General features: G+C 39.6%; 1 pseudogene; it reads left to right on the plus strand.

The window, feature by feature from the left end:
• The first annotated feature begins 2,479 nt into the window (after nucleotides 1-2,479).
• On the plus strand, nucleotides 2,480-15,295 carry LOC115847487 (eukaryotic translation initiation factor 3 subunit E pseudogene; annotated as a pseudogene).
• Nucleotides 15,296-16,288: the final 993 nt, after the last annotated feature.

Raw genomic sequence — 16,288 nt, forward strand, 5'->3', positions numbered from 1 at the left:
GGCTGTTAGTATTTGCCTTATGTATTGAGGTGCTCCTATGTTGGGTGCATAAATATTTACAATTGGTATATCTTCTTCTTGGATCGATCCCTTGATCATTATGTAGTGTCCTTCTTTGTCTCTTGTAATAGTCTTTATTTTAAAGTCTATTTTGTCTGATATGAGAATTGCTACTCCAGCTTTCTTTTGGTTTCCATTTGCATGGAATATCTTTTTCCATCCCCTCACTTTCAGTCTGTATGTGTCCATAGGTCTGAAGAGGGTCTCTTGTAGACAGCATATATATGGGTTTTGTTTGTGTATCCATTCAGCCAGTCTGTGTCTTTTGGTGGGAGCATTTAATCCATTTACATTTAAGGTAATTATCAGTATGTATGTTCCTATTCCCATTTTCTTAATTGTTTTGGGTTTGTTATTGTAGGTCTTTTCCTTCTCTTGTGTTTCTTGTCTAGAGAAGTTCCTTTAGTATTTGTTGTAAAGCTGGTTTGGTGGTGCTGAACTCTCTCAGCTTCTGCTTGTCTGTAAAGGTTTTAATTTCTCCATCAAACCTGAATGAGATCCTTGCTGGGTAGAGTAATCTTGGTTGTAGGTTTTTCTCCTTCATCACTTTAAATATGTCCTGCCAGTCCCTTCTGGCTTGCAGAGTTTCTGCTGAAAGATCAGCTGTTAACCTTATGGGGATTCCCTTGTGTGTTATTTTTCTCTTGCTGCTTTTAATATGTTTTCTTTGTATTTAATTTTTGACAGTTTGATTAATATGTGTCTTGGCGTATTTCTCCTTGGATTTATCTTGTATGGGACTCTCTGTGCTTCCTGGACTTAATTGACTATTTCCTTTCCCATATTAGGGAAATTTTCAACTATAATCTCTTCAAATATTTTCTCAGTCCCTTTCTTTTTCTCTTCTTCTTCTGGAACCCCTATAATTCGACTGTTGGTGCATTTAATGTTGTCCCAGAGGTCTCTGAGACTGTCCTCAGTACTTTTCATTCTTTTTTCTTTATTCTGCTCTGCAGTAGTTATTTCCACTATTTTATCTTCCAGGTCACTTATCCATTCTTCTGCCTCAGTTATTCTGCTATTGATCCCATCTAGAGTATTTTTAATTTAATTTATTGTGTTCTTCATCGTTGCTTGTTTCATCTTTAGTTCTTCTAGGTCCTTGTTAAATGTTTCTTGCATTTTGTCTATTCTATTTCCAAGATTTTGGATCATCTTTACTATCATTATTCTGAATTCTTTTTCAGGTAGACTGCCTATTTCCTCTTCATTTGTTACGTCTGGTGGGTTTTTATCTTGCTCCTTCATCTGCTGTGTGTTTTTCTGTCTTCTTATTTTGTTTATCTTACTGTGTTTGGGGTCTCCTTTTTGCATGCTGCAGGTTCGTATTTCCCGTTGTTTTTGGTGTCTGTTCCCAGTGGCTAAGGTTGGTTCAGTGGGTTGTGTAGGTTTCCTGGTGGAGGGGACTAGTGCCCGTGTTCTGGTGGATGAGGCTGGATCTTGTCTTTCTGGTGGGCAGGTCCACATCTGATGGTGTGTTTTTGGGTGTCTGTGGACTTATTATTATTTTAGGCAGCCTCTCTTCTAATGGGTGGGGTTGTGTTCCTGTCTTGCTAGTTGTTTGGCATAGGGTGTCCAGCACTGTAGCTTGCTGGTCGTTGAGTGAAGCTGGGTGCTGGTGTTGAGATGGAGATGTGTGAGAGATTTTCGCCATTTGATAGTACGGGGAGCTGGGAGGTCTCTTATGGACCAGTGTCCTGAAGTTGGCTCTCCCACCTCAGAGGCACAGCACTGAGTCCTGGCTGCAGCACCAAGAGCCTTTCATCTACATGGCTCAGAATAAAAGGGAGAAAAAGAAGAAAGAAAGAAGGAAAGAAAGAAAGAAAGAAAGAAAGAAAGAAAGGAGGAAAGGAGGGAGGGAGGGAGGGAGAGAGGGAGGAGGGAAGGAGGAAAGAAAGAAAGAAAGAAGATAAAGTAAAATAAAATAAAGTAAGGTAAAATAAAATAAAGTTGTTAAAATAAAAAATAATTATTACAGGAAAAAAAAAATTTTTTTAAGAAAAAAAAAAGTACGGATTGGACCCTAGGACAAATGGTGGAAGCAAAGCTATACAGACAAAATCTCACACAGAAGCATTCACATACAACTCACAAAAAGAGGAAAAGGGGAAAAAATCATAAATCTTGCTCTCAAAGTCCACCTCCTCAGTTTGGAATGATTGGTTGTCTATTCATGTATTCCACAGATGCAGGGTACATCAAGTTGACTGTGGAGATTTAATCCGCTGCTTCTGAGGCTGCTGGGAGAGATTTCCCTTTCTCTTCTTTGTTCTCACAGCTCCCGGGGCTCAGCTTTGGATTTGGCCCCGCCTCTGCGTGTAGGGCACCAGAGGGCGTCTGTTCTTTGCTCAGACAGGATGGGGTTAAAGGAGCCGCTGCTTCGGGGGCTCTGGCTCACTCAGGCCGGGGGGAGGGAGGGATGCGGATGCAGGGCGACCCTGCAGCGGCAGCGGCCGGCGTGACGTTGTACCAGCCTGAGGCGTGCCGTGCGTTCTCCCGGGTAAGTTGTCCCTGGATCCCGGGACCCTGGCAGTGACGGGCTGCACAGGCTCCCTGGTAGGGGGGTGTGGATAGTGACCTGTGCTCGCACAGAGGCTTCTTGGTGGCGGCAGCAGCAGCCTTAGTGTCTCATGCCCGTCTCTGGGGTCCGCGCTTTTAGCCGGGGCTCGCGCCCGTCTCTGGAGCTCCTTTAAGCAGCACTCTTAATCCCCTCTCCTTGCGCACCAGGAAACAAAGCTGCCAACCCCAGTCCTCTCCCTGCGCTCCTACCGACACGCCCGGGGCCTCAACTCCCAGCCCGCCCGCCCCGGCGTGTGAGCAGACAAGCCTCTCGGGCTGGTGAGTGCCGGTCGGCACCGATCCTCTGTGCGGGAATCTCCCAGCTTTGCCCTCCGCACCCCTCTTGCTGTGCTATCCTCCGCGGCCCCGAAGCTTTCCCCGTCCGCCACCCGCAGTCTCCGCCCGCGAAGGGGCTTCCTAGTGTGTGGAAACCTTTCCTCCTTCACAGCTCCCTCCCACTGGTGCAGGTTCAGTCCCTATCCTTCTATCTCTGTTTATTCTTTTTTCTTTTGCCCTTCCCAGGTATGTGGGGGAGCTTCTTGCCTTTTGGGAGGTCTGAGATCTTCTGCCAGCATTCAGTAGGTGTTCTGTAGGAGTTGTTCCACGTGTAGATGTATTTCTGGTGTATCTGGCACAAAGTGGCCATCCATGGTTTCACATCAACATGATCTCAGGCACAAACCTCCTTGATATTTCATTTTGTCTTTGGTCCCCGTGTTTTTGATGAGTATCCCAAGGGCATTCCAATTCTTTTTATTTATATACAAAAAGGAAAAAGCTAATCTGATAATTGGCATGCTCAAGGGCAGGTGGATTCACCAAACTCTTCTTTAAAGCCTTAAAGGTGATGTCACTGATTCTTATCATAAAATTGTGTTGGCATTCTTATTCTTCAGTAAAACACACAGAGGTTTAGCCATAAGAGAGAAATTTGGAATCCAGTTCCAGCAATAACCAACGAGCCTGAGAAAACTTCACAGTTGGTGCTTAGTTTGGGGGTTTGGGAGACTTAGAACACCATGCTATCTGGATCTAGGTGAAGTCCTTGTTCTGATAGCAGATGCCATAAATATAAAACCTAGGTTTGGGCAAACTGCAACTATTCCTTGGTGATCTTATGTCCTTTTAAGGCTAAAAGCTTTACAAAGTGGATACTGTCTCTGTGAGAAGGCTTGAGAATGAGAGTGAAGAAGTAAATCATCCACATATTACAAAAAGTAGAACCTCTAGGGAACTTTATTTCATCCAGATCAGCCTTCAGGATTGGTGAGAAATAAGGACTCTCAGTAAAACCCTGAGGTGTTACTGTCCAGGTGAATTGTTTTTCTTCCCAAGTGAAGGCAAAAAGGTATTGACTACCTTCATCAACTGGAATACTAAAGAATGCACTGCATACATCAATTATAGTAAGGAATTTTCTTCCAGTGGGAATGGATGTTAATAACATATGAAGGTTAGGAACAACAGGGTATCAAGGGATAACAATGTTTATAGCTCAGAGGTCCTGAACAAACCTGCACTCCTGGCCCTTAGGTTTTCTCACTGTTGTGGGAGTATTACAGGGACTAGTACCAAGGATAATGAGGTCTTGAGCCTTATAATCTTCTACTATGGGCTTTATGCTTTGAAGGGCTTCTCAACTCATAGGGCATTGATTCATTCTGGGGAGAGCTTTTGAGGGATCTATCTGAATCTTGATGGGAGATGTGCTATGAATTTTGCCAATATCAGTTGGAGATTTTGCCCATAAGAAAGGTAGTTGTTGATTCAATAGAGACACGTGGTCAGTGTTTCCAGAATGAGCTCTAGTATAGTCAGAAATGGAGAAAATAAAGACGTAAAAGCATCATTTAATTCATCTGGTTGGCTGCTTTGATTTTTTACTGTCAAATTCTAGACTTATTTTCCCTGTTTGGGAGAAAGAAATTCCAGCATGATATTTCTCTAAGAAGTCTTTGCCTATAAATGGATAAGGGCAGCAGGACTAAAGAGAGAAGGGTATGTATCTCTCAAGGGACCTAAACAAAAGACAACAGGTTCATGGACAGGAACCTCTTAAGGTTCATTAGAGATCCTCTGTATTTGAGTTATTTTAGTACTCCAAGGCAGGGGCTGCTTTATTATAGTGGGGTTGAGCACCAAGAGTGTGGCTTTGGTGTCAGTTAGAACTGGAAGAGATTCATCCCTAATCTGGAAAAATGTTTCTCCAAGCTGATGAATAGAAGGGAATGGGGAAAGCCCTGTCATTTAAAACTGGGAGGATGTTAGAAAGGCTGAAGGCACCTGAAGTGCTTAAACTTGTAACAATCTTTTTTTCCATTGTTCTGGCTCTTTGCAATAATAGCAGAAACCAAGAGGGTTTTGATATTTTTTAGGGACCTTCATTTGCTGAAGTTGAAGGTTAAGAATTTTATCTGTCCTGATGGATGCATAAAGAAGGTGTGGTATATATATACACACACACGCATATATAATATATATACATATACAATATGTATATATAATTTATAATATATGTAATAATACATATAATATGTATACTATATATAATGAAATACTGCTCAGCCATAAAAAAGAATGAAATACTGTCATTTGCAGCAACATGGATGAACCTGGAGATTATCATACTAAGTGAAGTAAGTCAGACAAAGAAAGACAAATACCGTATGATATCACTTATATGTGGAATCCAAAATATGATACAAACAACTTATTTACAAAACGGAAACAGACTCACAGACATAGAGAACAAACTTATGGTTACCAAAGGGGAAAAGGGGGGATAAATTAGGAGTTTGGGATTAGTAGATATAAACTACTCTATATAAAATAGGTAAACAACAAGGTCCTACGGTATAGCACAGGGAACTATGTTTGATAACTTGTAATAACCTATAATGAAAAAGAATATATATATATACATATATGTATAACTTAATCACTTTGCTCTATGCTAGAAACTGACACAACATTGTAAATCAGCTATACTTCAATTTAAAAAAATCCTAAAAAGAAAATAGAGAATTTTAGCTGTCTTCCTTTGAGGTGATTCATCCACAGTGAGAGAGACCTGGTCTGTCAGATTAACTAAATCTGGAGTGGACATAGTTTCCCATTCCATCCTGGTTCTTTTTACTAGAAGTGCAAGGTCCTGGTTCAGCCCATGAATAACCCATTTTGATGTAAAGTTTAAAGCTACCTGGGTGCATGACTCTTTTTGAATTATGTTTTTCTCAGGGTATATGCCCAGTAGTGGGATTGCTGGGTCATATGGTAGTTCTATTTGTAGTTTTTAAAGGAACCTCCATACTGTTCTCCACAGTGGCTGTATCAATTTACATTCCCACCAACAGTGCAAGAGGGTTCCCTTTTCTCCACACCCTCTCCAGCATTTATTGTTTCTAGATTTTTTGATGATGGCCATTCTGACTGGTGTGAGATGATATCTCATTGTACTTTTGATTTGCATTTCTCTAATGATTAATGATGTTGAGCATTCTTTCATGTGTTTGTTGGCAGTCTGTATATCTTCTTTGGAGAAATGTCTGTTTAGGTCTTCTGCCCATTTTTGGATTGGGTTGTTTGTTTTTTTGTTATTGAGCTGTATGAGCTGCTCATTGCAGCTCTATTTACAATAGCCCGGAGATGGAAACAACCTAAGTGTCCATCATTGGATGAATGGATAAAGAAGATGTGGCACATATATACAATGGAATATTACTCAGCCATAAAAAGAAACGAAATTGAGCTATTTGTAATGAGGTGGATAGACCTAGAGTCTGTCATACAGAGTGAAGTAAGTCAGAAAGAGAAAGACAAATACCGTATGCTAACACATATATATGGACTTTAAGGGAAAAAAATGTCATGAAGAACCTAGGGGTAAGACAGGAATAAAGACACAGATCTCCTAGAGAATGGACTTGAGGATATGGGGAGGGGGAAGGGTAAGCTGTGACAAAGCGAGAGAGAGGCATGGACATATATACACTACCAAACGTAAAACAGATAGCTAGTGGGAAGCAGCCGCGTAGCACAGGGAGATCAGCTCGGTGCTTTGTGACCGCCTGGAGGGGTGGGATAGGGAAGGTGGGAGGGAGGGAGACACAAGAGGGAAGAGATATGGGAACATATGTATATGTATAACTGATTCACTTTGTTATAAAGCAGAAACTAACACACCATTGTAAAGCAATTATACTCTAATAAAGGTGTAAAAAAAATAAAATAAAAGTCATCACCAAACTCAAAAAAAATAAAAATAAAAAAAGTAAAAGCTACCTGGGTGGAATCAACATCTGAAGGAAGACCAGAATTTTCTTTAAAAATAATCTGAAGTTCATTGTAATAGTCACGACAAGATTCATCAGAATTTATGTGCAATCCTGAATTTTGTACCAGTCAGTAGGCTTTGGAAACACCCTAAATATTACTGGATGAAGTCTCCCACCCATTGCCTTAGCCTAATCGTATGATAAGTTAGCAGGCTGGTCTCCCAGTTGTAATTTTAGAGACTTTTCAGAATGTTCCCAGTTAGTGATTTTCATCCAATGCTGTCTGGCCTTCATTGACAAGCATATGAACTAGCTGACATAAGTCAGAAACTAGGTTGATAGGTCTGAATGACTGCATTAAATTCCTCAGCAAATCGGCGAGGATCTTCAGTTGCTTTGGGAAGATCTTTGTGGCTTACAGTTTAGCTTTAGTCCAGGAAATATAAGAAATTAAGGGTTAGTCTCTGGATCCTCAGAAAGCTTAATTTTTAAAGGGACACATTCTGATAAGTTCAGAGGCAAAGGAAGTGAGGTCAGTTTCTGAGAAAAAAGGAAGTTCAGTGAGAGAATTCGATGGGGGAACTGAGGGTATAGGGCTGTAGGTGGCCTAGAAAGAAAGGAGGAGGATGGCGCCAGAGGCAGAGCTTGGGCACAAGGAATGGAGGGAGAGACACGACGGCCCTGGAGAAAGAACCAGGGGCGAAGGAGCCAAGGAGGAAGGCCCTGTAGCTTTTGGGGCCATTTTCACTTTCTTTAATCCTTTCTTTGCATCAGTTAATCTTAAAATCTTATTTTGCAGAAAGGCAATTTTAGCCTTCTGATAAAGTTTGGAATCCTCAAAATACAAATCGAAATAGACATTCTATTTAGTTTGAGACATTTTAGAACTATGGTAGTCCGGTTTATTTTTAAGAAGAGTAAGTTTGGGGATTTCAAAATTCCTCTTAATGGCCACTGATATTCTAAATTGCCTTTGGTTATGTTGGCTTCTTTAGTTAGAAACGCACTTGAGGAAAGACCGTGGTTTTTAAACATAAAATCAGCTCAAATCCCTGTAGGGGAGTGCCCTCAAAATACTTAGATAACTGCAGTCCCATTCTCATAATTTTTCCTCCAGAAAAAGAATAATTTTCTTTTTATTAATTTCTTTTATGATTTATTATTATTTTATTTATTATTATTCTGAAAATTATTTCAGAATAATTTTCAAACCACCTAAACAGTTTTCAGCTCAAACAGCTTATAGCTCAAACAGTTCAGATATCTCTACCAACCTGTAGGCCTAATACCAGCCATTTCTAAGAGAACAGTCTGGTCCTAGAGGAACCTAGCTGAAGCCTTCTCAGCTCAGTTCCCATAGAACAGCCCTCATTCCAAATATATATATATATATATATATATATATATATATATATATATATATATATATATATATTCCAAATATATATGGCCAAAGGCTGAACCAGTCCCAACTGGAACAATCTGATTTCAAATCAGATCGAAGTGCTAAATGAGCACTCGCAGATAGAACAAGGCCTTAACTAGAAAAGTTGAAACCTTCAAACAGATCTCAAACAAACCCTAGAGAACTTCAAGATCCAAAGAGCGGGGAAGCTTGGATCCAGGAGAAAGACATACGTTTGAACTCCGCAGTCAGGGAGAAAATCAATGAGCAACAATGGGCTCAGTGTGGGTACTGCACCTGTTTCTCACCAGCTCTGGAGTCCTTGGGGGGTCTCCTCTAAATTCCTGTATGTGCCACCAAAATGTTGACCTAAAATAAACAGACGGCCAGCTATTTCTCCAGTAAAAATGGACTTACTTGGGATTAGAATTGCAATTTGGGGCCTGCAACCATGGCTAGCTAGCCACATGCAAGTCCCTACACAGCAAGGAGAGAAGAACTCTTTTATAGAGGGGAAAAGGAAGTTGGGAGGGCCGTAGTAAACAAAGAGTCCATGGATTTTCATTGACTGAGTTGTTGCCAGGAAAGAAGAGTCTTTCTACTTTGTGTTGGTCTCTGCTATTGTTGCAGGGCACGAGAGCTCCCCCTTCTGGTCTCCCAACTCCATTCAATTGAGGTTTTAGTTTATTAATTTTTTACACCTTTGACACATAAAAGTTTTTCATTTTGACGAAGACTAATTTAATGTTTGTTTTGTGGCTTATGCCTCCAATTCTAACTTTTGAGGGGAGGTGACTTTGCTTAGTTCAATCATAGGGGAAGCTATGATGCTTAGGTGTGTGGGATTCCATTCATTGATAAGTGGTGGCAGAAGCACTTAGGAGAGAAGGTTAACTGATGTACCCAGTGTTACACAGCTAGTAAAGAGCAGAGTTGAGACTTATACCTGATGTTAAAACCAGTAATCTTACCTTAAAAATCTCTCCAAATGGGCTTCTCTGGTGGCGCAGTGGTTGAGAGTCCACCTGCCCATTCAGGGAATACGGGTTCATGCCCCGGTCCGGGAAGATCCCACATGCCGCGGAGTGGCTAGGCCCCTGAGCCATGGCTGCTGAGCCTGCGCGTCCGGAGCCTGTGCTCCGCAATGGGAGAGGCCACAACAAAATGAGAGGCCTGCATACCACAAAAAAAAAAAATCTCTCCAAATAACCTTTGGGTATCTAAGCTAATAAAGGAACTGAATGTGAGAAAATAAATAAAACCAGTAATCTTCACTTCTCTAATTATGCAGAGAAGAAATTATTATGGTGAACTCAAGATGATCAACTTTTTCTCAAAGAGTGGGTAGCATTTTGATAAAGAGGAGGAAGGAAGAACTTTTCTTTGTAAGGGATTCTTGTTTGTAGAAGACTTATTTGAATAGAGCAGATCAGTATGAAAAAGGAATGACAAACCCTGTCACTACCTCAAGTTCTTTGTTCCATGCATTTCACCCTGATGCCTTAGGCCTTATTAGATGTCCCCAATACTTAGCAGGGTTGCTGTTATCACTAATTATGGACACAAGACAGTGCTAAAAGATCTCTCTTCTGGTTCTTTAGGCCCAGGTGTAGAACGTTCTCTTTCCTTTAATGCTCATTCCATTTTCAGAAAAGAACTTTGATTACAAAACTCAGGAAAAACTTAATAGAAATAATGAAAGTACAGCATAATATCAAATGTTTAGATTTCAAGGTTAACTGAAGTATAGTTCCAGTGTCGCTGATGATTTTGTACAATTTTAGATGAATGTAATAGAATTTCAAAGCTAGAAAGAACATTTGAGATTATCTTTCCTTTTTTCTATCCTGCTCCCCTGCTCCCCCCCTTCCTTCCTTCCTTCTTCCTTCCAGGGACACTTTGTTAAACAGAATCTTTTCAGTTTGGAAAAAATAAGCAAAATATAAGCAGAACTGTTCTTCTTGAAATGGAGGTAGGATGCTGAAGCCCAGTCTCTGATCTTACCTTTGCCACCATGGCAGGCCCGGAGGCATGTCTGTTAACCCCAAGGTGCCACATAAAAGGGTTTGGAAAATCATTGCTGAAAGTCAGGTGGTTGGCAAACTGCATTCTTGAATCAAAGCCTGCCCCCTACCTGTTTTTGCACAGCCTGTGAGTTAGTTTTTACATTTTTTAATAACAGGGAAAAAGTCAAAAGAATAATATTTTATAATGCATGAAAATTATATGAAATTCAGTTTCAGTGTCCATAAATAAAGTTTTATTGGAACACAGTGATGTTCATTCATATATATATTGCCGAAGGCTGTTTTTAATGCAATAATTTCAGAGTTGAGTAGTTGCAATGGACACTGTATCTCAGTTTCTTTAATAGATGTAAAATAATATAAGGTAATAATTATAATAAAGTATTATTAGATTTGTAACAGATATGATATAATATGTATAACATAATAGCACAAAAAGGGGAAAGAGGGAATAGAGCTATATAGGAGTAACATTTCTATCTCACTTTGATTACATTAGTATAAATCTGAAGTAAGTTGTGATAAATTAAAATGTATATAGTAAGCCCTAGAGCAACCACTAAACAAACAACAAAAGAAACCCTAAAAGTGGTAAAAAAAAAAAAAAAAAAAAACATAAAGGAACTAAAATGTTACACTACCAAACATTTACTTAATGCAAAAGAAAGCAGTAAAGTAAGAATATAGGAACAAAAGGATATAAACAAATAGAAAAAAAAAAACTCATATAAATTCAACTATATCAATAATAACATTAAATGTGAATGGATTAAACAATCCAGTCAAAAGGCAGAGATGTCAGACTGGATTAGAAAACAAGATCTAACTACATTCTGTCTACAGGAGACACCTTTAGATTCAAAGATATGAATAGGTTAAAAGTAAAAGGATGGAAAAAGATGTAATATGCAAACAGCAACCATAAAAGCTGGAGTGGCTATATTAATATCAGACAAAATAGTCTTTAGGACAGCGTATATATGGATTGCAAAGCCTGAAGTGTTTACTATCTGGTCCTTTACAGAAAAAATTTGCTAACTCCTGTTCTAGATGCTTATGATGACCCACTGGGATACAGGAAAATATATTAAGGTTTTGACTACATTTTAGAAGTCTAATTATTTAGAAATATTTTGTATTATGTTTTATACTATATATTATATATTGGGGTTGAATGTATATTCTTTATAAATAAATAAAATAGACATAATTTCATGTGCATGTGCAGAAATGTTTTTCTGATCAAAGTGTGTAATCAAGTACTTTTGGAAACCACTCTAGTCTAACTGTATTGTTTTACTTGTGGGAAAAATAAAATCCAGAGTGATGAAACGATTGTTCAAAATCCCAGAGCAAGTTATTGGCAGATAAGCTACAGGCTCCTTGCCCCTTTCACTGCCCACCCCATCTTTTGCTGTCCTCCAGCTTGGGGTTTCTGAAGTAAGGCTCACCTGTGGTGACTTCAGATTCTCTCTAGCACTAGACCTACTACTATGTAATACATTCACAAGCCTTTTTCCTAGTCTTTTTATGAACCTTGGTATGTGCTGGCCATGTGAGTGCTCTTTGGGCTGAAGCAAGAGATTGAGGCATACCCTAAATTCATCCCAAATGTCTTCCCTGAGCTTGTACGTATCTTGTAGACAGATGAAGTAGAAATCTGCACACATGCTGCATCGTACAAATATCCTTTGCTTTAGGAATGTGGTGTCAGGAACAAGATCAGAAAAGTTTCTGTAGTTGACTTTGGACTTCACTAATTGGGATGATGCAGCTTATTTAGGAAAGTCACAAGTCAAGAGGGACACACACACACACAAAATTGTGCACATTCAAAACGAGGTCCAGGATAATGAAAAATAAGAAACACCGTGTCTGTGAAGAAGAGTAGAATAAACTGGGTGGTAACTTAGCTCAGAAATGACTCAGGTGCCCAAATAATTATCTTCAAGTATCTTAATGACTGTCCTGGAAAAGGAGGAACTTAGCTGTTTCATAAGCCCAGATCTAGGACCTATGGTAGAATTTGCTGGGATTTAGGCTTGGGTTCACTAGCTAGAGATGTCCAATGATGAACTGGGTGTCGTATAGACTTTGACATCAGAGAGAAGTGAGAATAATTCCTGGCTTCATCTCTTATTGCCTGTTTGACCCTGGGGATTATGGTTATGGAGAAGAATAATATATTGCAATATTGTATGTATAGACCTCTTTTTTCCCTCTCCTACATGTCCTTGAACCTCATGCAGCCAACTGCCAGTTTATACTGTCAGGATTTTGAAATTCAAGGCTGAGAGAATAGTTTGAGAAAAGGAATTTTGAGTCTGGCTTTTAGAATCTAAGGCCAGAATGTCTGGAAGGAAGTAGAACACAAAGTATATGCTGAAATAGTAGGTTTGGAAATATAAAGTAGGAGTCACACAGCACTGCCCACTAAGACCAAATAAAAATTCCATGGGCTGGAAGTTAATGTGTGGAGGAAAGACAATGTTGAGGGAGGAGATTGGTGGAGCCTAGCCTGCCTGGAACTCAACACGCCTAAGGGAACCGGGGGGAGAGCTGTGGAACTGGCACTAAGACTCATCAACTACCAATAGAGAGACACCATCTATCACAAGGTGGGAGTCAGCTCATTAATGGATATCATGGGATCACATTAGGCATTTGGACCAGTGTCGTAAATCATCAATGCCATACAGCTGTCCTCATTACATCTTGAAAAGACCTCCTAATGAAACACTAGCAGAGTGCTGGTCTTTGTCCTATGAGAGTTGCAGCTCTTTGGGACCAAAACTTTGCTCAGCTCTATTTTACCTTCCCTGTGTGGAAACAACTCTTATTCACTAGGTATATTCTAAGGTGTTGCTTTGATGACAGGATGTCTCCTGAACACCTGTAGGAGGAGAGATCATGTGGAAGGGAATCCTCACATCGGTACCTTGGTAGGAATGAATAGAACTGGTTTGAGATCCTGTCTGCTCCAACCCAGTTGCATTAAAAACAGCAATTCCAGTTACATGTTAACGATACTTTTGACTTTCCATGTGGTTACAATTAACTTTCCTAGACCTTTTTTGCTGTTGTTGTAAATTATAACATTAATAATTATTTTATAAGGTTGCTCTGAAGTTAAATGAGATAATGCATAAGAATATTAGCACACTGATTGTCTTAGGATATGTTCAATAAATGGAAGTTGTTAGTAATATTCAAGAGGTGATGAGATCATAATCCCTTTAAGTGTTCTTATGAAACTGAGTGACCATTTGGTGTTCATGTGGTAAGGACATTAACATTTCTGAATGTGATAGTGGTCTCAGAGACCCATTTGTCAGTTCAGATCCAGTGTTTCTCTACCTGCTGTGCATGGGCTAGTACAGACTGGCTGTATAGCATAGCCTCGGATAGTGTTAAAATATACATAAGTCTGGGCCCAAATGCAGATAATCTGAGTTAGTAGATTTAGAGAAAGGCTCAAGATTCTGTGTTATTGACAAGCTGTTTCCCTCTGGAGGCTCTAGGAGAGAATCCATTTCCTTGCCTTCTTCAGGTTTTAGAGGCTACCCACATTCTTTGGTTCACTGCCCTACATCACTCCAACTTTTCCATGCATTGACAAAGCTCCCTTTCTGACTCTGACCCTCCTACCTCCTTGTTATAAGCACCCTTATAATTACATTGGATCCTCCAGGATATTGCAGGGTTATCTTTTCATCTCAAGATTCTAAACTTAATCACATCTGCAAAGTCTCTTTTGCCGTGTAAAGCAACATATTCACAGATTCTAGGGATTAGGATGTAGGTACGTTTGGGGGGTCATTATCCTGAAAATCATAGAGGATAACGTTTTTTTGGACTGTCAGCTACACGAGAAATCCCTAGATGACTTCATTCATTCCCACCTAGTAAGTCCATGTGTTGGGGGATTTTTCTTCTACACTACCACCCCTCTAAGTGTCTATTTCTTTGGTATACAAGTGTCCCAGCAGGCTGATTTAGACTTGACAATTCTATATTTAGATACACCCTAAAGGTATGCAAAATTCCAATATAAATGTGGAAACTACTCTGGAGCAGCAGAATATCTTTACTTCTTTAGAGTGTTGGTTCCCACAATGGACAGAAATGCTTTGAGTTCACTCTGGGGAAAACTGGTCTCTGAAATCTTAATGCAGAATTGGAATGCAGCCATGGAAGACCTTATGTAACTAAAAGAGACCATAGATAATAATTCTGTGAGTTTGCCACTCTAGTCTCTTCAGCAGCAAACATGCTCATTCATTAGTCTCTATGTTTTCTTCAATCACCCCAAAGGACGTGATAACATTATTGATCTCTTCCTCTACCAGCCACAGTACCTTAATGTAATTCAGATGATGTGTCCACATATTCTCGGCTATTTGACCACAGCAGTCATAACAAACAAAGATGTTTGAAAACGCCGGCACGTGCTAAATGATCTGGTCAAAGTTATTCAATAGGAGTCTTACACATATAAAAAACCCATTACAGAGTTCGTTGAGTGCTTATATGTTAATTTTGACTTTTATGGGGCTCAGAAAAAGCTGAAGGACTATGAATCAGTGCTAGTGAATGATTTCTTCTCGGTGGCTTGTCCGGAGGAGTCCATTGAAAATACCCGTCTCTTTGTATTTGAGACTTTTTGTTGCATTCATCAGTGTATCAGCATTAACATGTTGGCAGATAAACTGATCGTGACTCCAGAAGAAGCTGAAAGGTGGATTGTAAACTTGATTAGAAATGCAAGACTGGATGCCAAGATTGATTCTAAATTAGGTCATGTGGTTATGGGTGACAGTGTAGTCTCATCCTATCAGCAAGTGATTGAAAAGGCCAAAAGCCTTTCATTTAGAAGCCAGATATTGGTCATGAATATTGAGAAGAAACATAATCAGAATGGTAGGTCAGAGGCTCTTAACTGGGCAACTCAGGACTTTGGCTTCTACTGAAGAACTGTACAGAAAAAATATAAAAACTATAAAAGAAAGGTGAAATAATAAAACCATTATATAAATGTGAAGCATTTTGGAAACAACATAATGAGTATAAATTTTGGAGAATTTGAACAAAATTGGCTGTTTTTCATTAAAACAAAATACTTGACAGTTCTAGGTAGGGTATGCTGGATGGGAACAGAACAATCTTAAGGGTCAAGGTATAAATGGCTATCACTCCTGCTTGATGAACAGTGTGCCAGATGCTAACTTCTGTCAAAGGAAGGAACTCATCATAGCTCCTCAGTCCAGGCAGCATATAAGACTTCATATTTGAAGGCAGTAGCTTCTGTCCCTGGGCCCTAGCTACATATGATCATGCTCTGATGGAGACTGGCCTTTCCCTGGATATTGACTCAATACTGTTCTTATGGTCCCTCTGGCGACGTCTCCTCATTCTTTGTCCAACTGTCTTCTAAGTCTCTCTTATCTTTTTCTTCTCAGCCTTGGGAACCCATCCTTTGCCTTAAGGTAATTTTTCTCTTATCATTTATATCATCATCATATCATATATTCTCTCAAAATCTCATGTGTCTATAGCTGAGTCATAATATGTAGGTTGCTAAACTCAAAACCAGCAACCAACTCTCTTTGCTTTCTTCTGTCAGTTCACCTCCAAGGCAATTATGGAGAATGCTTAGCTGATTGAATGTGGGAAGGAACAAGGAATGAAGCAAATTCTGGAAACAAACAATTAATATTTCAAAATATTATCCATCTTCATAATTTTTAATATTTGTTCCAACATTGAAATTCAAAGGTACGATTCCTAAGTCCAAGGCTAGTGCTCATTTCTACTAAACCACACCCCGTTGTGTTGCCTTTACCTCATTCATTTCAATAACTTTTTCAACAACTCCAAGACCTTGGATTTCCAAATTGGCATATTTCCCCTTCACCAGGATACCTCCCACTCTTTCTAAATCCCCATTCTCACTGTGGTGAGAG

Source organism: Globicephala melas, chromosome 3, assembly GCF_963455315.2.
Source record: "Globicephala melas chromosome 3, mGloMel1.2, whole genome shotgun sequence".
In the NCBI taxonomy this organism is placed as follows: Eukaryota; Metazoa; Chordata; class Mammalia; order Artiodactyla; family Delphinidae; genus Globicephala; species Globicephala melas.